Here is a 23,518-nt window from a genome sequence, read left to right on the forward strand (position 1 = left end):
TTTTTAATCTTAATGAATTACCTTAATTCTAATTTTTAAAAAAAGTAAAATTAGCTTATTGTATTTTGCTGTTATTTATGATAGTTTTCAAATTGCCCGATTTCCGTTTCTTTTTTTCATCTCTCTCTAGTTCCTGTAGTCGTTCTACATTCGTTGCTGACACTAACATGGCAGCTGGATAACCTCCAAGAAAATGGCTGCTGTGTAAGGAGGAGACTATATTATAGTCTCCAAAATAATGGCTGCGGCTTACACCCCCTTACCACAGCCAACTAATATGGATGTCGCCGATTGAATTATATTTGTTCCATAGTTGTTCTACTTGTTGAGGAATTATAGTTCCTACTAGCGGTTATTTCATGAGCTACATACAATAAACATTATTTTTTGCTAGTACTTCGCTGGCGCCCTATTGTCCTGAATAGACAAGGAGCGTCCTCATTTGAATATTGGGTGGGGTTGTCCCCGCCCAGTCCTCTTAACTGCGCTTCCATCTATGACTCCCATATCCCAGTTGAAGTCACAGGAAGTGACGTAACGCGTAGGATACGGAGACCGGAAGTGACGCTTGCACCAGAGAGGTTCGCTTGAATTGTTTGCTGCTAGTACTGCCAGACTCACCCTATCTGTTTGTGAGTAATTTTAACTTATATAAATAAAGAAGTGGCGTTTTTAAACTTGCTACACTATGGTTGCCTTTATATTTGTTCTTTGAGCCATTTTGGAGCATACCGATGGAGGTTATATGGATGGAGATCTGAGAGTGGTTCTTTGAAGTTCCCCCCTCCCCCCGTCTGATTCCCGGTGTATCTTTGAGGAGGCTGCATATATGCTGTATTTTATACAGCGGGGAGGTAATTACCCAGTGTGTACACTAACACGCGGAATCACCTGTGTGGAGGAAGACTCGTTATGCACTTTAAAAGCACGGAGTGACTTTATATTGATATATAATTTAAATTGTAGGGTAAAGTAGGGTGAAATGGGTAGGAAAGAGTGTAGTCGGCTATGGTCTCCCCGCGGAGGAAGTGGAGTAGGAGTGCAGAGGAAGGGTTATCGAATATCAGCCCAGGAAAGATAGTGTAGACGGTGTCTAGACCGTTAATAAATCATGTTAAGTATGAGTAACCACGGTGGTAAGGGATTTAGAGGCACGGAAATGTATCCAGCACGCCCATTTATGATAAAATTGTTCATGTCTGTCATACGCTTCATGAATTAATCTTTCCATTTCCTCTATTTTATCCATCTGTTGGAGCCATTCCTCAATAGATGGAGGTGTTGTAGATCGCCAATGATGTGGAATGCATTGGGTGGCTGCGTTAATCAGATGTGGGACTATCAAAGTCTTATACGTTTTATGTGAAAGCGGTGTGTGGTGTAACAAGTATTGTGCCGGGGAGAATTCTGGATGATATGTAGTGATGTTAATTATTGTGTCGTGAATCCCCTTCCAAAAGGGCTGGAGCATGGGGCAGTCCCACTATAGGTGTAGGAAATTGCCAATTGGAGCATTGCAACGCCAACAGGATGGGGGGACATCTGGGAAGAATTTGTGAATTTTATCAGGGGTGCGGTACCACCTAGAGTAAATTTTGTATCGATTTTCTTGTGCCGATACGTTAACAGAACGCTTGTGTATGTGTTCGTATATCAAGGCCCATTGTTGCGCGGTCAAAGTAGACTTTAAATATGATTCCCAATGTTGTATAATGGGTTTCTGTGGGGTGAGGTCGGAGCTTAGCAGCTTTACAATAATTGAGATCACATGTTTTTGTGGTTCCGAGCTGGAACATAAGGATTCAAATGGAGTAAGGGCTGCGTGCCAGCGTGATAATGGTTGTGTTGATGTAAAGAAGTGTCGGATTTGAAGAAATTTAATAAAATGGTAAGTGTAGCTCAGGGAATTTTGCGCCCATAGCAGGGTATGTCATCAACTTCCCTTTATCGACAAAATTGGTAAGCTCTGTAGACATTTCTTTGTAGGACGTCCCCAGATCCATGAACGGTAAGGTCCGGAGGAAAGTCTGGGTTTGAGGAAAGCGGAGTTAGTAGGCCATGAGGTATATTAATGTGAAGAGATTTACATGTTTGACGGAGATCACGAATGGTAGGGCCTATTAAAGGGTGTTGGGAGCAAGTTAAAGGCGTGGCCTGAGTGGAGATCCAAGGCAGATGGGATATAGGGAACGGGGCATAAACATTTTCTAAAGGTATCCATGCTTTGTCTTTTTGGTGTATATGCCAATCTACTACTCTGGCAAGGAGAGTCGCATTGTAATAGGTATGAAGATCAGGTAATCCCAGGCCTCCACATAGCTTTGGGAGGATGAGTTTGGCCCAACTCAGTCTGGGGGGGCGGTGCGACCAAAGAAATTTTCTACATAGGGCTTTGTACGAGTGATAAAAGGATTTGGGAATTGCTATAGATATAGCCTGTAACAGATACAGCAATTTAGGGAGGACATTCATTTTCAGAATGGCTACTCTGCCAAACCAGGAGAAAGGGCCTCCATGCCACCTCTGTAGATCTTGTTGAAGCCTAAGGAGAGCAGGAGCAAAATTGAGTTCATACAGCCTGGACAGATCGGTGGGGATTTTAATGCTCAAATAAGTTAATGCCTCACTTTCCCAGCAAAATGGGAAATTGAGGCGGCATTGCAAAACTGTACTTTCAGGTAAAGAGACATTTAAAGCCTTCGATTTGTCAAAGTTTATTTTCAGGTTTGAGATTGTAGAAAAGGCATCGAGGTCTTTCAATAGGTTCGGAAGAGTAGTGATTGGATCTGAAAGGTACAACATGATGTCGTCAGCGTAAGCGGCAATTTTATATTGATTGTTGTTGATGTTAATGCCTTGGATGGTTGGTTTATCTCTAAGCATGTGAAGCAATGGTTCTAAGGTTAAAACAAAGATGATCGGTGAAAGTGGGCATCCCTGACGTGTACCATTAGTGATGGAGAAGGCGTTCGTTAGGTGGCCATTGATACGTATGCAAGCGGTAGGGTTGGAATATAAGATCGATATCATCTGAATCAGTCGCGAGGGTAGACCGATATGTTGAAGGACAGATAACATGTAGTCCCATGCCACCTTCTCAGCATCCAATGATAAAAAGAAGCCTTTACTCTGGGATGTGGTCAACCAATGATGTATATTTAGGGTCTTGGTGGTGTTGTCCCGGGCTTCTCTGCCGGGGACAAAACCGACCTGATCAGTCGATACAATGTGGGGAAGCAAGGGCACGATGCGGTTCGCAAGAATTTTGGCATATATCTTAATGTCCACATTGAGTAAGGAAATAGGGCGGTAGTTAGGGATTAGCGTATCATCCTTGCCAGGTTTGGGGATCAATGTAATGTGTGCTTGTAAAAGGTCAGTAGTGGATTGAGTGTGGGAGGTGAGGTTATTAAAGGTGTTTAGGAAGTGAGGAATTAACAGATCTGAAAATGTTTTATAATACGCCGCAGATAAGCCGTCTGGGCCCGGACTTTTACCAGCTTTAAGCTGTTGTAGGGCGAAGAGCACTTCTTCCTTAGACAAGGGGGAATCCAGTATCTGTTGATCTAAAGATTCAATAGGGGGTGGGGAGAATTTAGACAGAAAAGCCCGTATTCGTTCCGATCTATCTCCCACCGCCTCATTCGGAGAAAGTGGTGGAAGATTATATGAGTGGAAGTATTTTACAAATTGTTCCGCAATCTTATCTGTTACTATTATAGAGTCTCCTTTAGGCGTCACGATTCTATGTATGGTGTGTCTCGCTTTTTTAGTCTGTAAGGCTCTCGCTAGAAATTTACCCGCCTTGTTACCAAATTCATAGAAGATTTTGTTGGATAAGGCGAATTTACGACAAAGAGTTTTTTGGAGTTCTTCCAAAAGAAGTTCTCGGGTAGCAATAAGTTCATTAAGATGATTATCAGCTAGAGTACGTTTATGTAAGCGTTCGAGAGATTGAATGCGCAAATATAATGAGTCTAGAATTGCTTTTTTGCACTTGTATCTTTTAGCTGCGAGGGAGATAAATAATCCGCGTATGACGCATTTGTGCGCCGCCCAGACCGATGCAGGTGGCGTTTCGAGGTTGGAATTCTCACGGAAATAATGCGAAAGACATTCCCCGATTGTGGCCTTATTTTCTGTGTCAAGAAGTAAAGAGTCGTCAAGCCGCCAGACACCAGATCTGGGGCTACCTTGTGCGAATGTAAGGGTAACCGTGATGGGATTGTGATCAGAGAGCAATAGGGGTTCGATTGTGGCATTGGTCAAATACTGAATGTCCGCCTGCGAAAGGAAGAAGTGGTCAATTCTGGAATATTTTGAATGGGGGGGGGGGGGGGAAGAAAGTGAAGTCTTTCATATTCGGGTGAAGAGTGCGCCAGGTATCATGAAGGGTTAGGGTTTGTAGTTGTGTTTTGATATCCCTCAATGCATTGCATATTAAACAGGATGTGCCATTAGAAGTATCAAGGGAGGGTGTCAAGGGAACATTGAAATCTCCTCCCAAGAGGAGGATGCCTGATTGAAATGTGGTAAAAAGGGCCATGGTTTCCCTAAAAAAGGTCACTTGTTTAGAATTGGGGGCATAGATGTTAGCTATCGTAATAGGGTGGTTGTGTGCTCGTCCTTTAATAAACAAGTATCTTCCCTGAGGATCTCTTAAAATGTCGGAAATAGTAATGGGGCAAGATTTCGAGATTAAAATAGAAACTCCTTTAGATTTAGTGTGGTCATTGGTCGCATGGTATACTGTGGGAAAATGTTTATTGTAGAGCTTGGGGATAGCATCCGAACGAAAGTGGGTTTCTTGTAAAAGGGCTATGTGTGTTTTTGCTCTATACAGGGTATACAGAAGTCTGGATCTTTTTTCGGGAATGTTCAAGCCTCTAATATTCAAAGAGTATAGTTTAATGGTTGGTGGCGGAAGGACCTGTAGGGGGGGGTCTCCAGCAATAGGGGTTGAGTCCGTCATGTTAAAGGGGGGAAGCGGAGAGGCCATGGTAAGGGGAAGGAAGGGGGAGGCTTAGTAGAAGGGGGGGGGGGGGTTAGATAATCAGATGGAGGGGGTAATCCGATTAGAAAGCCAAATTAGGTAAGGGAGGGGAAGGACATGTGGGTCACTTGTTGAGTGACAAAAAATCAATATAGTGTCGGGCGGCTGGAGAGAGCACACACCTAAACAGTGTACACTCACTCACTGTCGCCACTACGTGGGGGTTGGCTGTTGCCAAGTCCAATGAAAGACTAAGATAGAAGGAAATCAAGTCGTGTAAGTCCGCCAATCAGGACTAGGAAGACATGGTAAACTGTTGAAGAGTTATCACTTAGTCCTATGGGAGATTGTTAACCTACGTTTAGCATGTTATGGCAAGTATAGGCAAAATGTATGTAGTAATGCTCTAGAAATAGGAGATTAGAAATCTAAGAATGCAGTGTTCAGTCGTAAGATATAAGCGTGACATGAAAATAAGATGCAGGTCCAGACTCCGGTGAGGTAAGTGGTGGAACAGTTTCATAACTTTTAACCAGAAAGGAGGGCAAAATCACCCATAACAAGCAAATAAGAGAAAAATAGAAAACAGAGTAAATGCAAAACTTTTAACCTGTAAAAGAAGACACTTGCTGTTAGAGCTTTCAACATACAGACCATGTGTAGTATATAGAACCAATAAGCATCAGCTGTCAGCACAATGTGAGGAAGGAGCAAGGTAGCATTGCAGACAGCATATCTCTGTGGAGCAGAAAAATTATTCTTAAGTAGAATTATGCAACAAACGGACCTTTAAACATTAGTGATCAGGAGATGCCGACATTAGAATGTTTATGCGGGTGAGGATGAGGGATAAACTCCCCGTAAGCCGAAGGTCAAAAGCCAGGCTGTACCCGTAGCAGATCTCATGTAATGCAGCATAACCGAAGCAAGATAAGGCATTTCTACATGTCGTTATTGACACAGAGCTGTTAGCTATGAAAAAGTTCAGTCAACCCAGATGAGTCAGAGTAAGGAAGTCATGCTCAGTATAATCAAATTGTGGTAAACAGTAGTAACAGCCTGTGCGTGAGAGAGAGTAAAAGGCAGGCGTTGACAATGACAGTACGTCGTAATGTGTGTTTACTCACTGCTCGAGTATGAGTTTGGTCCATGTGGTTCACCTGGTAGAGCATAGGTCATCAGGTAGCACGAAGAGAAAGCAAAACAGTTCTGCACGTCAATTCTGGCAACTGCTAGGGCTAATCGATGGAGTCACCTGACAGGGGATGAAACATCCGGGAGGTTACGCAGGAAGAGTCTTGTGTCAACACAGCGTACGTTGCCCCAGGTGTGTGCTGGGAAATGTAGTTTCAGCATTGTCTTTGAATCCTATAGTGTAGAGTGGACACTGTTAAATAAATCGGGTCTTACGTTATAATAGGCAGATAAAAAATAAAGTAAATGTGGAGTATCCAGCAACAGTATATGAACTTCTGGAAATCATGAAGTATAATGAACATAACTCCCATAACCGTGGGACAAAGAAGGTGAGGGAAAAGAAAGGAAGCAGTGACTCTGCATTGAAGAGTATTGTAATAGCTCACAGATAATGAGCGGTTGTCAGCTCCTTAGTAATCTCTCCTCGCTCTACGCGATCTGGGGGATATGGAAGGGCTGTATGCCCTTTGAGGCAGGGCCGGTGCTACCACTAGGCAAACTAGGCAGCCGACTAGGGCGCACTTCTGCCTAGGGGCGCCCGTCTGCTGGTTTCCCTCCACATCTGCATGCTCTGCAGGCTGCAGCATGTAACTAACTCAGTCTCAGGCAGATGCTCCATCCGACCAGTAGTGTAATTAGAGGTGCAGCACATCACTGGAACCAATGCATCCTGTATAGCGGCGCCTTCTGTCACATGGGCAGGGAAAAGGGGGTGGAGTCAAGGGTGAAGCCAATGGGGGCGGCAAAATTAGGTTTTGCCTAGGGTGCCAAAAATCCTTGCACCAGCCCTGCTTTGAGGATTTTCAGAGTGTCGGTGCGCCCTGGTATGCGATGGAGACCTGCGCCTGCAGTATCCCGCTTCCTGAGCTTCCATCAATTCAGGCTGGGGCTTTTCTGATTTACCAAGTAGAGTTCGAAAATTGGAATACCAGTTAGGGACCTCTATTATCGGGATCCCTAAGGTTATGCAAAATGTGGGTAGATCTTCCGGGACTCTAAGATGAGCCGTACGTCCAAGATTGGAGGCAGCAAGACAAAAAGGAAACTTCCATTTGTAGACTATATTCCTGTCCCTCAGCACCTCTAAGAGAGGTTTGAGGTCTCTGCGGTGTTGTAGGGTAATGCCCGAGAGATCCTGAAAGATTTGTATGGGGGCATTGTCATGTAGTATACGTTGCTTTGTTCTAGCACCCCTCAGTATATCTTCTTTTAGCTGGTAGTTTATGAGACAGCAGATAATGTCTCGAGGGGGGTCATTGTCCCTACCTTTAGGTCGTAAGGCTCTGTGGATTCTTTCCATTTCTACTATTGATTGCGGAGGTCGGTCTAGTACATTGTTAAAGATGGAGGTGACTGCAATGGGGATTTGATCTCCCTCAATGGACTCAGGGAGACCTCTGATACGAAGGTTGTGCCGCCTCCCCCTATTGTCCAAATCCTCCAAATGTCTCTGCAAATCTCTCATCTGTACTGTATGTCCGTCAATTTTCCTGGTGGACTTACGGAGAATAAGGTCATGCTGATCAGAAAGTTTTTCCACTTGAAGTAGACGATCAGATAGAGCTCTAATGTCCACCCGTAGTTCAGCAATGGCCGCCGATAGGGTGACTTTGATGTCTGAAGCAATCAGTTTTTGGTCCTGTATACTGATGTGTGAGGATGGGTTTACCTCAGGGAGTTGTTGGTTATTAGGACCGGTGATATGAGAATCTCCGAGTCCAGTTTCTGTCAAGATGATAGCCTCCCGCTGAGGAGAATGTGTAGACACTAATTGTGAGGAGTTATGGCGGGACGGTGCCATGTTTCCCCTCTGTGCGCGGAACATCTCCGGTATTTGTTGGCTGTGTCCGCTGGAGTTCCTGCGCGGAGAACGGGACCGAGATGTGGAGGAAGTTCTAGAAGCTGTTCCCATCTTTTGTAGGGAGATAGCAGGTGAGAAACACCTCTGTAGGCTGAAGTAGTCGTCCTGAGGTAGCGGAGCTAGTCAGTTAGACGTCCGCCATTGAGCTCAGCCAAGCCACGCCCCCCAATTTTGTTTACTTATACACAGCTTGATCCATACGAGCACTTTAGTTGTGGGTCATATTATTTCCCACGCTGTGCTGGGTTTTTTATATATTTGAGTTTAATTTTAACAAAATAGTTTTTTGGGGCTGGTTCTAAGCTTTCTAAGGCGATCACACACCATTAGGTTACACTCTATTCAATTTTAACAATTTAGTTTCCTTTTAGTTCTAATCTAGTACTCCACTCTTTCTGGAAGCGCAACACCACTCCCCTTTTTTCTTTATTGTTTGACTACATGAGTAGGTGTCTCATGAAAGTGTTTGCGGCTTCCAGTTAACCAGACTATTACTCCCTAATTCCATATAGAGCGCAGTTAATATTTACTGAAGCCTTAGATGTACTTACAGATTTCGATACACTAACAAATTGAAACCAAACACCCGATCAAACTTTATAAGCAGTTACAGCTGTTTTTTTTTTTTCCTTTTGGGATAAAAGGCCTTTACATGAATGAATTCAAATCTGATCATTGGAATCACCCCTGTCAATATTGTATGGGTTGTCTCATCCCTGTAACTGATACATTCTTCTGAAGAAAACAGACTTACTGGCTGGATCATTAGATGAAAACAGAAGAATAAAATACCTAAACAAGAAAACTAATGCAGCCATCACATCTAAGAATGGGTAAGCTAAAATATAATAAATGTTTGCTTTTAGATTTAATAGTGCATTAAAGGGGTTGTAAAGGTTCTATTTTCTAAATAGGTTCCTATAAGCTAGTGCATTGTTGGTTCACTTACCTTTTCCTTCGATTTCCCTTATAAATGTTTTTTTTCTTTGTTTTCTTTGTCTGAATTTCTCACTTCCTGTTCCTCCTCAGGAAGCTGTTCTGGCTGACTAACCACCGCTCGGATGATGGTGAGAAGTTTACTGAGGAGAAACAGGAAGTGAGATATTCAGACAAAGAAAAAAAAACATTTAGAAGGGAAATCGAAGGAAAAGGTAAGTGAACCAACAATGCACTAGCTTAGAGGAACCTATGTAGAAAATAAAAAACAAACCTTTACAACCCCTTTAAGCACTATTATCCACACCTCCCAAATGTTTTAGATGGAAACAAGGGACACCTATTAGCAAAAGTAAGTAGGCATAGGACACACCCACTTAATGGAGAAATATACATATGCAGCAATTTAGAAATTGGATGAAAGGTTATTTTGCTATTACCTCCTGCATGTGATTTGTTTTTGTGTGATTCACCGCAAACTGACTCTCTCAGCATAGTGTAGAAATTGAAGCCTGGGATTGTGATTCACCTTTATACATACTGTCATGTTATTTTTAGATATCTGTCCTGCTGGTTGGGAAAAAGTTACAGAACATTCTTTTAATTTTTATTGGCTTTCTGCATTGTTTATACTGGAGAAACTATGAATGCATAGCCCATTACAGCAACTTTAACCGGTTCCCGACCTGCGCACGCCGATGTACATCGGCAGAATGGCACGGGCAGGCAAATGGGCGTACCTGTATGTCCCTTTAAATTTGCCACCCTGCCATCGCGAACACGGCGTGAATCCGGTCGCGGGTCCCACGGACTCGATCGTGAGGGGCGGCTGAACGAGGAAATGCCGTTGTAAACAGTATCTCCCCATTCTGCCTAGCAACTAGTGACGCTGATCTCTGCTCCATGTGATTGGGGCAGAGATCAGTGTTCACTAAATTAAAGCCCAGCCCCCCAACCGTTAGTAACACACCCCTAGGAACACTTAACCCCTACACTGCCACCCACTGGTTAACCCCTTCACTGCCAGTGTCATTTACACAGGAATCACTGCATTTGTATAGCAGTGATTACTGTATAAATGACAATGGTCCCAAAAATGTGTAAAAAATGTCCGATGTGTCCGCCACAATGTCGCAGTCACAATAAAAATCGCTGATCGCAGCCATTACTAGTAAAAAAAAATTATTAATAAAAATGTCATAAAACTATCCCCTATTTTGTAAACGCTATAACCAATAATCGCTTATTGCGATTTATTTTTTTTACCAAAAATATGTAGAAGAATACGTATCGGCCTAAACTGAGGGAAAAAAATGTTTTTTATACATTTTTGGGGAATATTTATTATAACAAAAAGTAAAAAATAATGCGTTTTTTCAAAATTGTCGCTCTATTTTTGTTTATAGCGCAAAAAAAGAAAAACCACAGGGGTGATCAAATCAAAAGAAAGCTCTACTTGTGGGAAAAAAAAGGGCGTCAATTTTGTTTGGGAGCCACGTGCATGACCGCGTAATTGTCAGTTAAAGCGACACAGTGCCGAATCACAAAAAGTGGTCTGGTCTTTGACCAGCAAAATCCGGGGCTGCAGTGGTTAAATGCTGGCAAGGTAAAAAAAATGCAGCAAACTGTGACATACCATAACAGAGGAAAAAAAGAGTGGGAGGGTGGGCAGCGCCTCCATCAGATTCTGCCGAAAGACCCAAAATTCCATGGGGCACACGTTCCCTGAGCTAACAATCATTTATTTTTGTCCAGCGGCCATGCCCCCATCAGTCAAAGCTCTCTTTCCCAAGGGGGATCAAGAGGCCTTCATTCATGGAAATTGGTCTGCCCTGCCTTCATGTATTTTTTTTTTTTTTTATTAAACTGCATTAAAGCAGTGGGCCACCCTAAAAAATAAAAAATAAAAAATGCATTAATATTACAAAAAAAATTAAAATAAAAAAAAAATATATATATACAGTATATATATATATATATATATATATATATATATATATATATATATATATATATATATATATATATATATATATATAATATATATATAAAATATTTTTAAAAAATTAACTTACCAGAAACCCCTGTTGCTAGGCAATCTTCCTAAGCTGCCTCTTCCTATTCTGTGGCGCTTCCTCCTCTTTGACCTTCTGGGACATGTGTGTGTCCCAGAAAATAATGGGGCCATTCACAAAGCGCCAAGCGACTTGCGCATTCGCAGTAAGAAATGGGCAGTAAAAAAAAAAGCGTCCAGAACACCCCTTTAAGTTCTTATTGATTGTAGTATACTGACATCTACTGGTCATTTTGGGCCACTTCGGTTTGTTTATTAGATTTTGGTATTTTCCTCCTTCCTCCCTAGACCCTCCCCATATCTTCTATGTTCCCTCAGTCAGTGTTAGAAATTTGCAGACAAGGTTTAGCAAAGTTATTGTCCCCTTGCACTTCAAAGACTGAAAAAACATCCTATGTACTGCAATTATCTGAGGTAAAATTGCATTGGATTCAACTTCTTTTTGAAGAGTTGAGCTTCCTGTGGAAGTTGCCAAGTCAGCAACTGACCATACTGTCCGGACAGATTGGGTCTGACATGGTATCTCAGTGCATAACGCAGCATTTATTGCCTCCCATGGCTTTCAATATCATCTCTACATCGATGACACCCAAATCTATCTCTCCACCCCCCAGCTCTCTCCTGACGCATCACTGATTTAATAACAGACATATCAGCCTGGATGTCACATCACTTCCTCAAACTCAACCTATCCAAAACCGAGCTCATGATATTTCCTCCCCCAGGTGCCACTTCCCCTGATTTCTCTGTCAATATCAATGGCTCAACTATCAACTTGTCCCCCCACGCCAAGGTCCTAGGTGTAGTCCTGGGCTCTGAACTAACCTTTCGCCCTCACATCCTATCGCTATCCAAAATTTGCCACCCCAATGTCCACAAGATACGCCCCTGGCTAACATATTCACCACAAAGCTTCTAATCCACTCCCTGGTTATATCTCACCTCAACTACTGCAACTCCCTTCTCATTGACTTACCTCTAAATAGACTATCCCCCCTTCAGTCCATCATGAATAGCGATGGACAAACTTCCAACGGGACGTTTCGCGAACGCGTACCGCGAACGCGGCCGATAGTTCGCGAACCGGAACGTTCGCGGCGGGCCCCATTGACTTCAATGGGAGGCAAACTTCGCAAACCTACAGGTCAAATTTGCAGCCACAAAATAATTAATAGCTGTGCAAACATAGTCCCACCACATGGCCAATGACATAACACATGTATGAGGTGAATCTGGGATCGACAACTACAAGCATTCTTTTTTTATATGGGAAATTGTTCTGACAATTCAGGACTGTGGAGCGCATGAAGGCAATGGAGGAGAGGGAAGGTCAGGGACCAGGGTAGGCAAAGAAGAGGGTGCAGGAGATGATCACCAGCAGCGTGACATACAGCAATGACACCTGCACCGTGATAGAGTCATCTGACACCAGCACCGTGATACAGAGCACTGACATCAGCAGCGTGACATACAGCAATGACACCTGCACCGTGATAGAGTCATCTGACAACAGCACCGTGATAGAGAGCACTGACAGCAGCACAGTGATAGAGAGCACTGACATCTGCAGCGTGACATAAAGCACTCACACCAGCACCATGATATACAGCACTGACAGCAGTACCGTGATAGAGAGCACTGACATCAGCAGCGTGACATACAGCAATGACACCTGCACCGTGATTGAGTGATCTGACAACAGCACCGTGATAGAGAGCACTGACATCAGCAGCGTGACATAAAGCACTGACACCAGCACCGTGATATACAGCACTGACAGCAGCACCGTGATAGAGAGCACTGACATTAGCAGCATGACATAAAGCACTCACACCAGCACCGTGATATACAGCACTGACAGCAGCACCATGACAGAGAGCACTGACATCAGCACCGTGATATACAGCACTGACACCTGCACCGTAAGCAGCCCCAGGAGGAAGTCAGCATAGCACAGGGATGGTGGGAGACCCTCATAATGAGCATAGCACAGGGATGGTGGGAGCCCCTCATAATAAGCAGCCCCAGGAGGATGTCAGCATAGCACAGGGATGGTGGGAGCCGCTCATAATAAGCAGCCCCAGGAGGATGTCAGCACAGCACAGGGATGGTGGGAGCCCCTCATAATAAGCAGCCCCAGTAGAAATATGACACCGCTCAACCTCTTCAAAGAGGAGGGTACGGGCATATAGTACGGTGTGCTTTTTTTGGACAAGGAAGTGAGCCAAATGAAGAAAGAAGGTCTCTGTGCTCGATTAAAAAAATTGTTTATAGACATATACATGGTCTACTGGTCACATGTGTTGAATTCCTCCGAGATCCATGCCTCATTCATTTTTAGAAATGTGAGGTAGTTAACACTGTCGTGAGCTAGGCGAGTACGCTTATCGGTCACGATCAACCCCTGCTGCGCTGAACGTCCTTTCGGACAGGATACTGGATGAGGGGCAAGCCAACAGTTCGATTGCAAATTGGGCAAGCTCTGGCCAGAGGTCAAACCTGCCCACCCAGTAGTCCAGGGGTTCATCACTTCTCAGAGCGTCCACATCAGCCGTTAACCCGATGTAGTCGGACACCTGGCGGTCTAGGCGTTCCCTGATGCTGGATCCGAATGACACCTGTCGATGGGTCGGCTGAAAGAATGACCTCAAATCCGAAGTCACCAACACATCTTCAAACCGGCCTCTTCTTGCAGGCGCTGTTGGATTGGTACCCGCAACTCCTTCTCTGGGAGTGGGAATTGCTCCTCTGCCAGCGCACGCAAAAGCAGAATGCAGCATTTCTCGAAGCAAGGCCTGGAAGTGCTGCATTCTGACAGCCCTCTGTGACGGCGGTAACATTTCCGCCATTTTGTGTTTGTACCGGTGGTCTAAGTACGTTGCCACCTAGTACTGGTCCTTGACCCTTATGCTTTTTATTACGGGGGTCCCTATTAAAACACTGGAGCATGAAGGCCCCCATTTGCACTAAAGTGGAAGCGGTGTGGTGGCCTGGCTCCTGCTCATCATCCAGGATAATGTCGTCCTCTTCATTCTCCTCTCCCCATCCACGCACAACAGGGATCCCAGAAAGGTTTAAAGCATGCTCTTCTTGCTCCTCCTCATCCGCCCCGGCACCATCCTCCTCTGACTCCTCTTCAGACTCCTGTTGTTGACTTGTCTCAGATAGAGTAGCCCCCCTTGGGAATTCATCCAGCATTGCGACTTCATCATCTTCCCGCTCCTGCTCCTCCACAGCTTGATCAATGACACGACGCAATGCACGCTCCATAAAGATAATAAGACATAAGGTACCATGTCACTGATGGCGCCATGGCTGCGACTGACCAGTTTGGTGATCTCCTCAAATGGGCACAGAAGTCCGCATGCGTCGCGCATGAGCAGCCACTGGCACGGTGAAAAAAACCCCAGCTCCCCAGAACCGGTTCTGCCGCAGAGTTCATACAGGTAGACGTTAACTGCACGTTTCTGCTGGAGCAGCCTATCAAGCATATAGAAGGTTGAGTTCCATCGCGTCGGGCAATCGCAAATAAGATGTCTGACCGGCAGATTGTGTCGCCGCTGAATGTCAGCAAGGCGAGCCATGGCCGTGTAAGATCTTCTGAAATGGGCCGAGATTTTCCTTGCCTGCCGCAAGATGTCCTGGACCCCAGGGTATTTGACAACGAATCGCTGCACGACCAAGTTTAAGACGTGTGCCATGCATGGCACGTGCGTGATTTTGCCCTGTTTCAATGCGCTATGCAGATTGGCACCGTTGTCACACACCACTTTACCAACTGTCAAATTGAGCGGTGTTAGCCACTGATCTGCCTGTGAACGCAAAGCTGAAAGGAGTGTAGGGTCAATGTGGCTCTTGGTTTCCAGGCACAACAGAGGCAGCACAGCATGGCAACGTCTCACCTGGTATGTCGAATAGGTTCTGGGGAGCTTGGGCGGCGCGGCGGAAGAGACGCTAGCAGCGGAAAAGGAGGAGTCAGCCGAGGAGGACAGGGAGGAGGATGGTGTAGGAGGAGGAGAAGAAGAGCCAACCCTGCATGCAATCTGTGGCGGTAAAACCAAATCGACACGGGTGCCACGGGTTACATGCTTGACGGCCGTCAGAAGGTTCACCCAGTGGGCACTAAAAGTGATATACCTTCCCTGCCCGTGTTTGCTAGACCACGTGTCTGTGGTCAGATGTATCTTGGCACCAACACTTTGTGCCAGAGATACATTCACTTGCCGCTAAACATGGCCATATAGCTCTGGGATGCCCTTCTGTGAGAAATACTTCCTTCCTGGGACCTTCCATTGTGGTGTTCCAATGGCCACAAATTTTCGAAAGGCCTCCAAGTCCACCAGTTTATATGGCAGTAGTTGGCGGGCTATCAGTTCTGACAAGCCAGCCATCAACCTTTGGGCAAGAGGGTTATCCGGCATCATCATTTTTTTACGCTCGAACATTTGGCCCATGGAAGCCTGCCTTTTTGCAAAAAAACGTGAGCTTGGCGTGATGGAAGGTGGAGTGGAGGACAATTGTGAGGAGAGAGGAGAAGGAGAAGTAGAAGATGAGGCTGGACGGTGAGAGCCTGCAGTGTGGCTTTGTGTCTTCCGTTGCTCCCACTCGGCTCGGTGATGGCTGCTCATGTGCCTTCTTAAGACAGTCGTCCCTAGGTGAGTGTTGGGCTTACCGTGACTAATGCGTTGACTGCAAAGATTGCAGATGGCATCGCTATTGTCAGCAGCAGACACGTTAAAAAAAGCCCACACCCTAACTGCTGGAGACTCTGCGGCCTTCCAGGTACCCTATACCACATTCTTTGGGAATGCCCTAAATTGACTCAATTCTGGACAAACACCTTTCATCTCATATCAGATATCACACATATCGCCTCACCCCCAACTCCAGAACTGGCACTCCTTAACATTGGAATTGATAAATACCCACACAACCTTCAAAGCATAATCACTCATATATGCCTAGCAGCAAGATTGATTATTGTACGTAACTGGAAATCCCCTGACCATCTATTCCATACAGAAGTCATAAGACTAACACATATACACGGCATGTATGAACGCATGTACGCATCGGCAGAAGGTTCCTTATCTAAACTGACACACAGATGGGAAGCTTGGCTAGAATGGTATGACAGGACCAAGCCTTTATTTCACTGATAACTCCTGATAATCTCTGAGAGACACATTTTACTCAGCTCCTCATTTACCTGTACACTCCCCCCCCCCCCTTTTTTTTTTTTTGTCGTACCCTCTCCTCCCCATTATGTAACCTATAAACTACTACTGATTACTGCCAACAGGATACCTCAAGTTGTTTCCTATGTTACTATTACTGTTCTGGTTATTCCATGGTCGATTCTGTTTTGTACTTCTCAGTGAAACAGCTTGCTAAAGCAGCGATTGCATAGCATGTACGAATTGCAAAAATTCATTAACATCAAAACCTTGGCCGAGGGAGCGGCTCCTCGCTCTTGGGTACAGTGTGCTCCCAGTTGGGGTGCCTGGAAAGAGGGACTGATCTCCTTATCTTTCAAACTTTATACTGCAACCGACCTACCTTTTCTTCACTAGTTTGTATCCCCTTTGTTATGTTTGCATACTGATTGTACCAATATCGCATCATATACTGTCAACGACTTATTGTCATGATTACTTCTTTACCTTGTATTCTACATACTTGTTACTCAATAAAAATTTATTGAAATTAAAAAAAGCCCACACTGCGGAGCCATGTGCCGGTGTCCTGGGAGCGCCAGATGTGACCGTACATAGTCGATGACTCGCTCCTGATACATTTGCAGTCTGCTTTGTCCCTCCTGTGCAATGTAAGTTATTCCTGCTTCTCCTCCCTATCTGGTGGTCCATATCTCCCTCTGAACTCCCCTCCTCTTCCTCTCTTGTGGGCACCCACGTGACATCACTAGACACGTCATCATCAACATCACCTTCCCCACCGCTATAAGTAGAGATCTCTGAGTAGGCAGCAACACCGGGGACCAACCTCCTCCTTGGGCTGATCTGGGTACTGTCGTCAGACTGCTGAGTAGCGGTTGTTGCTGCCTCCTCTTCCTGATCCAATACCAAGAGTGGCTGCGCATCAGAAATGTCTTGATATGGATCGGAAAATAATTCCTGTGACTCAAGCAGAAGGTATGTGGTGGTAGTGGTGGTGGTGATGTTGTTGGTGGTAGTGTCTTTGGGGGTGCACATAGCAGAGAGTGAAGAAGAGGGTGCAGATCGAGAGGATGAGGAGGGTGCAGAAGAGTAAGGCTGAGCGAGCCACTCAACCAAGTCTGGTGCGTCCTTTAAAGTAATTGAACGCACTTTCTGCAACTTCCCACTTTGGCTCAAGCCTGTTGCTCCTGCCCTACCCCTACCACCCCTGTGGAAGGGCCTGCCTCTTCCTCTGCCTGTCATTTTTTAAATGACCCTGTGACAAAACTCTCAGTCCCTATACTGATGAAGGACTGCTGCAGTATAGGGCAGCGGTCAGCAGTAGTGCACCTCAACCCTATGTATTGTGGACCGATACCAGTCCTTATAGAATGGCAGACCGTACCTCACTCAACCCTATGTACTGTAGCACCCTATACCTTACCAGTCCTTATAAGGACTTTTGTGGACCAAGTAGGTTGTGTGTGAGTGATTAGCAGACTGTACGTCAGTCCCTATACCAATGAAGGACTGCTTCAGTATAGGGCAGCGGTCAGCAGTAGTGCACCTCAACCCTATGTATTGTGGACCTATACCAGTCCTTATAGAATGGCAGACTGTACCTCACTCAACCCTATGTACTGTAGCACCCTAGACAGACCAAGTTACCAGTCCTTATAAGGAGCTTTGTGGAACAAGTGGGTTGTGAATGATTAGCAGACTGCAGCAGAAGGGCAGCAGTCAAGTATAATATTCTTTCTATATTTGGAAGAAAGAATATTATACGTGTACAAGCCTATTACCATACCACTGATACCAGTCCTGAAAAGAACCTTTGTGGAACTAATAGTAACAGCTACTGATTAAACTGACCCTCACTGCCTCACACACAGCTTCCTGCCTGTCCCTATATAAACTGACAAAACAGAGATTACTGGAACAATAACTGGAATAGCACTTTTGTGGACCTGATAGTAACAGCTAATGACTAAACTGACTGTCCCTGCAGCACACACCGTCCTGTCCCTTTCTCTAAACTGACAAAAGACACTCAGGCTGCTGCAACAATCACTAGCACAGCACTGCCTATCCTGAACTACACCTAACACTAGGGATGAGCCGAACACCCCCCGATTCGGTTCCCACCAGAACTTTCGACCGGACCCCAAATTCGTACGAACTTTAGAACCCCATTGAAGTCTATGGGACTGGAACGTTCGAAATTAAAAGTACTAATTTTAACGGCTAATATGCAAGATACTGTCCTAAAAAGGGTTTGGGGACCTGGCTCCTGCCCCAGGGGACATGGTTCAATGCCTAAAATGTTTTTAAAAATGGCCATTTTGGCGGGAACACTGATTTTAATGACGATTAAAGTGAAAAAAAAAGTGAAATATTCCTTTAAATATCATGCCTGGGGGGTGTCTGTAGTATGCCTGTGAAGTGCCACGTGTTTCCCGTGTTTAGAACAGTCCCTGCACAAAATGACATTTAACGGAAATAACATCATTTAAAACTGCTTGCGGTTTTAATGTTATATCTGGTTCCTGCAATATGGTTGAAAATCATTCAGAAAAATGGCATGGGTAACCCTCCCTGCCCATTACCAGCCCCTTTGGGTCTTGTACACATATCAAGGGGAACTCAGTACCCATATTAAAAAAAGGAAATGCGTGTGTCCCCCAGGCCCTATATACTCAGAACAGCAGTATACAGGCGGTGCAAACAAGACAGGGACTGTGTAGGTTTGTTGTGTTAAGTTGAATCTGTTTGTATTTTTCAAATGGTACATTTTTAAAGTGTAGCTCCAGTCAAAAAAACTATTTTTAAGCTTTTTGGAAAACATAGGGAAGGGTTATCACCCCTGTATAATTTGTTTTGTCGTACATCTTTTTTCATCTCACTTGCTGTTGTCTCCTTCCGTTTGCAAGTAGGAGATGTTTGTAAGTTGGATGTTTGAAAGTAGGGGCCTGCCCTATATGCTCTGCAGAAATGGCGGAACAAGGTGTTGGTTTTGCCACAACATTGTAAGCCCTCAAAGTGACTCTTGGTGGGCGCTGGAGTGCCCTGCTGTGAACGATTATATCAAGAATTGTAATTACATGCCATTGTTGAACAGTGGTAGAAAAATTGACCTTTGGTGGTTGTGGTGCTGGTGCCACAACACTATAAGTCCTCACAGTTACTCTGGGTGGGCACAGGAACGGGCCCTCCTGTGAAATATTATATCAAGAATTGTAATTACATGTCCCTGTTAAACAGGGGCAGAAAAAATGGGCCTTAGGCACTGGTGCTGGTGCCACCACACTGCAACCTCTCCCATGTACTCTAGTTTTATTGCAGGAATTAGCCCTGCTGCAAAGCATTGCATCAAAAATTGTAATTAAACGCCCCTGTTAAACAGGGGCAGAAAAATTTGGTTGATGGCATCACCCAGAACCAGAAATGTTCTTCCAACATATCAGCGGAGGAGGAAGAGGATAGACAATCAACATAACAGGACAGTCACTCAGCATCAGCATAGGCAGTCTTGAAGGGATGTGATATTTCAAAAAAAATTATTCTGTTACATCAGCTTCAGGTACTTGGTAGCTGTGGGTGATCCAAGACTGATTCATCTTGATGAAAGTCAGTCGATCAACTGATTCGTGGACAGGCGCACCCTGTGATCGGTAACAAAGCCACCAGCAGCACTGAAGGTGCGTTCCGAAAGAACGCTGGATGCAGGACAGGCCAGTAGCTCAATTGCATACTGTGCAAGCTCTGGCCAGTGATCCATCCTCAAGACCCAGTAAGCCAGAGGATTTTCGGTGGGAAAGGTGTCCAAGCCTGACCTTGCCCCTAGGTATTCCTGCACCATGTAAATCAGACGCTGGCGATGGTTGCTGGAACCGATCATACCTTGGGGCTGCGGACTAAAAAATTGTCTGAAAGCATCAGTCAGACGGCCACCTTCTCCACCGCTCCTTCTGACCGATGCCTCAGCAACACATTGTCCAGGACCAGGAGTTTGTAACCTCCCAGTCTCTGGGAACGCATTGCACAGACCTTTCTGCAAGGCCTCCCGGAGATGTCTCATCCTCTGCTCCCTCTGCGATGGCAAGATAAGGTTGGCAACCTTACCCTTGTACCGTGGATCAAGGAGAGTGGCCAGCCAGTAATGGTCCCTCTCCTTGATCCGAAGAATACGAGGATCCTTCCGCAGGCTTTGCAGGATCAGGGAGGCCAAGCAGCGTAGGTTAGCTGAGGCATTCGGTCCGGAGTCCTCTGGGTCACTAAGGACAACATGATCCGCAGCTACCTCCTCCCAGCCACGTACAAGTCCACGTGTTTCTTGGGACTGTAAATCATCCCTACAAGACTGCTGCTGCTGATGCTGAGTGCCAGCCTCCACCTCCATGCTGACACAATCATCCTCCTCCTCCTCCTCTTCTTCCTCCTCATCCTCTTCCTGTGTGATGGGTGGCACAGCAGGAACACTGTCTGGATAAAGGGGGCCTTGAGAGGCAAGGAAGTCCTCCTCTTCCTGCCTCTGTTCTGCCTCAAGTGCCCTGTCCATTATTCCATGCAGCGTATGCTCCAAGAGGTGGACAAGAGGTACAGTGTCACTGATGCATGCACTGTCACTGCTCACCATCCTTGTGGCCTCCTCAAACGGTGACAGGACAGTGCATGCATCCCTGATCATGCCCCACTGGCGTGGTGAGAAAAAACCGAGCTCCCCTGACCCTGTCCTGGTGCCGTAGTCACACAGGTACTCATTGATGGCCCTCTGCTGCTTGGGAAGCAGACGCTGCAGCATGACCAACGTTGAGTTCCACCTGGTGGGCATGTCACATATAAGGCGGTTCTTGGGCAGGTTCAACTCCTTTTGGTGCTCAGCCAGCCGAGCACAGGCATTAAATGATCGGCGGAAATGCACACAGACTTTCCTGGCCTGCTTCAGGACATCCTGTAAGCCAGGGTACCTGCCCAAGAACCGCTGCACCACCAGGTTAAGGACGTGAGCTACACAGGGCACATGGGTCAGTTGTCCCTGTCGGAGGGCGGAGATGAGGTTGGTGCCATTGTCACAAACCACCATTCCTGGCTTAAGCTGGCGTGGCGTCAACCACCTCTCGGCCTGCCCCTGCAGAGCTGACAAAACATCCGCCCCAGTGTGGCTCCTGTCCCCCAAACAAACCAGCGCAAGCACGGCATGGCATCGTTTTGCCTGTGTACTTGCGTAGCCCCTGGAACGCCTAAGGAGCACCGCTGGTTCTGAGGACAGAGCACTGGAAGAGGCCATGGAGGAAGAAGAAGAGGAGGGGGTGGAGGAGAGAGGTGTGTCACAACCAATAGTAGCATTTTGGAGGCGTGGTGGCGGAACAACCTCCAACACTACTGCACCTTGTCCTGCATCCTTCCCAGCTGCCAGAAGAGTGACCCAATGGGCCGTGAAAGACAGGTAACGTCCCTGTCCATGCCTGCTGGACCATGAGTCAGCGGTAATATGCACCTTACCGCTGACCGCCCTGTCCAGCGAGGCAAGGACATTGCCTTCCACATGCCGCTAGAGAGCCGGAATCGCCTTCCGTGAGAAAAAGTGGTGTTTGGGGACCTGACACTGAGGAACCGCACATTGTACAAACTCACGGAAGGGGGCCGAGTCTACCAACTGAAAAGGCTGCAGTTGAAGTGCTAGCAATTTAGCCAAGCTAGCATTAAACCGCTGGGCATGTGGATGGCTGGGAGTGAACTTCTTTCGCCGGGCCAGCAGCTGGGGCAGGGACATTTGCCTGCTATAATCGGACGTGGATGTACCACTAGCAGAGTTCCCGGAAGCACTTGGCTGTGACACACCTAATTCTACACCTTCATTCCTCTCAGAGCAGGTTTCAGAGAGGACTGAAGGTCTAGTGGGGTTGGAGATGCCAGCTGATGAGGAGCAAGGAGATGTCCGCTTTGTTCTTTGGTGTGGGTCTTTGAGGTACGCTTGCCAAGGAGCTGCATGGCAGGTCAACATATGTCTGGTCAAGCATGTGGTGCCCAAGCGGCTGATGTTTTGTCCACGCGAGATACGCTTGAGACATATGTTGCAAATAGCAGCGGTGCGATCTGATGCACTCGTCTCAAAAAAGGCCCACACCAAAGAACTTTTAGAATAACGCGCAGAGGAAGCGCCCTGCACAGGCGGAGCTCTGCGGTGTGATTCAGTCGGTGTGCTGCCCCTAAGCTGGCCCCCGGAGGGCATCCTGCCTTGTTGGACATGTGCCTCCTCCTCCTCCTCCTCCTCTCTCCTTCCAGGCACCGACGTGGAGTCAGTGCCCTCATCATCCCCTCCCTCTTCATCGCTGTAGCAAACCTGGCAGTATGCTGCAGCTTGTGGAACATGACTGCCAGATTGCTGTCCTTCTTGAGCATCCCCTCTCTCTGCGCTCACACTCCTGCCTTCCTCTAGCTGAGTGTCATCATCAGAGCCCACAAAACACTGGGCATCCTCCTGGAGCATGTACCCAACACTGTGCCCAAAGAGTTCAGGAGACTCCTCAGGAGGACGTGGTGGGTCTAGGGAAGGAGTCACTGATGATGACATTGAGAGGAGGGAAGACGATGCGTTGGCAGCTGCTTTGCTAGTACCCTGAGACTGGGTGAGAGAGGATGAGGAGGATGAAGAGGGCTTGGTCATCCACTCTACCAAGTTGTTGGCATGTTGCGGCTCAACATGTCCAGCTGCCGAAAAGAAGGACAAGCATGTCCCATGGCCACGTGCTGATGACAATGCACCGCATCCACGACCAGCACTGTTGTCTCTAGACACAGAGCCTGCTTGCCCTCTTTTATCGGCTCGCGCCTGTCTGCCTCTCCTTGCTGGCCTTCCAGACATGGTAATGGCCTGAAGGGAGTTGGGTAAAAAAGCAGTTGGGTAGTGTATATTGTGCTAGAGGCACACAACATTTTTCCCAGGGAAGGTGATCCCCATTGAGCTAACCCCCCCCCCCCACACACACACACACACACACACCTAAAAGAGAGCTTTTTCCCCAGGGCTATTAACGTAAGAATTTAATTAACCACTTCCCGACCGCTGCACGCCGATATACGTCAGCACAATGGCAGCGGTGGACAAATGGCCATGCCTTTACGTCTCCTTTAATTGACGGGGCTAGCGGGCACCACGTACAGCATGACCATGCCAGCGGGACCCGCTGACTCGATGTCTGCTGGTATTCCGGTGATCGTGTCACGGAGCAGTGATTGCTGTCATGTGAGATGAAGTCCTTCCCCCCCAGTTAGAATCACTCCCTAGGACACACTTAATC

At 46.3% G+C, this 23,518-nt stretch overlaps 1 protein-coding gene across 3 annotated transcripts in view; it reads right to left on the reverse strand.

Annotated features, from left to right (window-relative positions):
* LOC143923344 (uncharacterized) overlaps positions 1-6,261 on the reverse strand; it is a 124,926-nt gene extending 118,665 nt beyond the window's left edge. For 2 of the 3 annotated variants that reach the window (XM_077446958.1, XM_077446956.1), the window contains exon 1: positions 6,121-6,261. The gene's annotated coding sequence lies outside the window, so the exon portion shown is untranslated. The remainder of the gene's footprint in view (positions 1-6,120) is intronic. The other variant, XM_077446957.1, reaches the window with a different exon arrangement.
* Between the last annotated feature and the right edge of the window lie 17,257 nt (positions 6,262-23,518).

Source organism: Lithobates pipiens, unplaced genomic scaffold (genome assembly GCF_037356315.1).
Source record: "Lithobates pipiens isolate NorthernLeopardFrog02 unplaced genomic scaffold, aLitPip1_a1.2 Scaffold_22, whole genome shotgun sequence".
Classification (NCBI taxonomy): domain Eukaryota; kingdom Metazoa; phylum Chordata; class Amphibia; order Anura; family Ranidae; genus Lithobates; species Lithobates pipiens.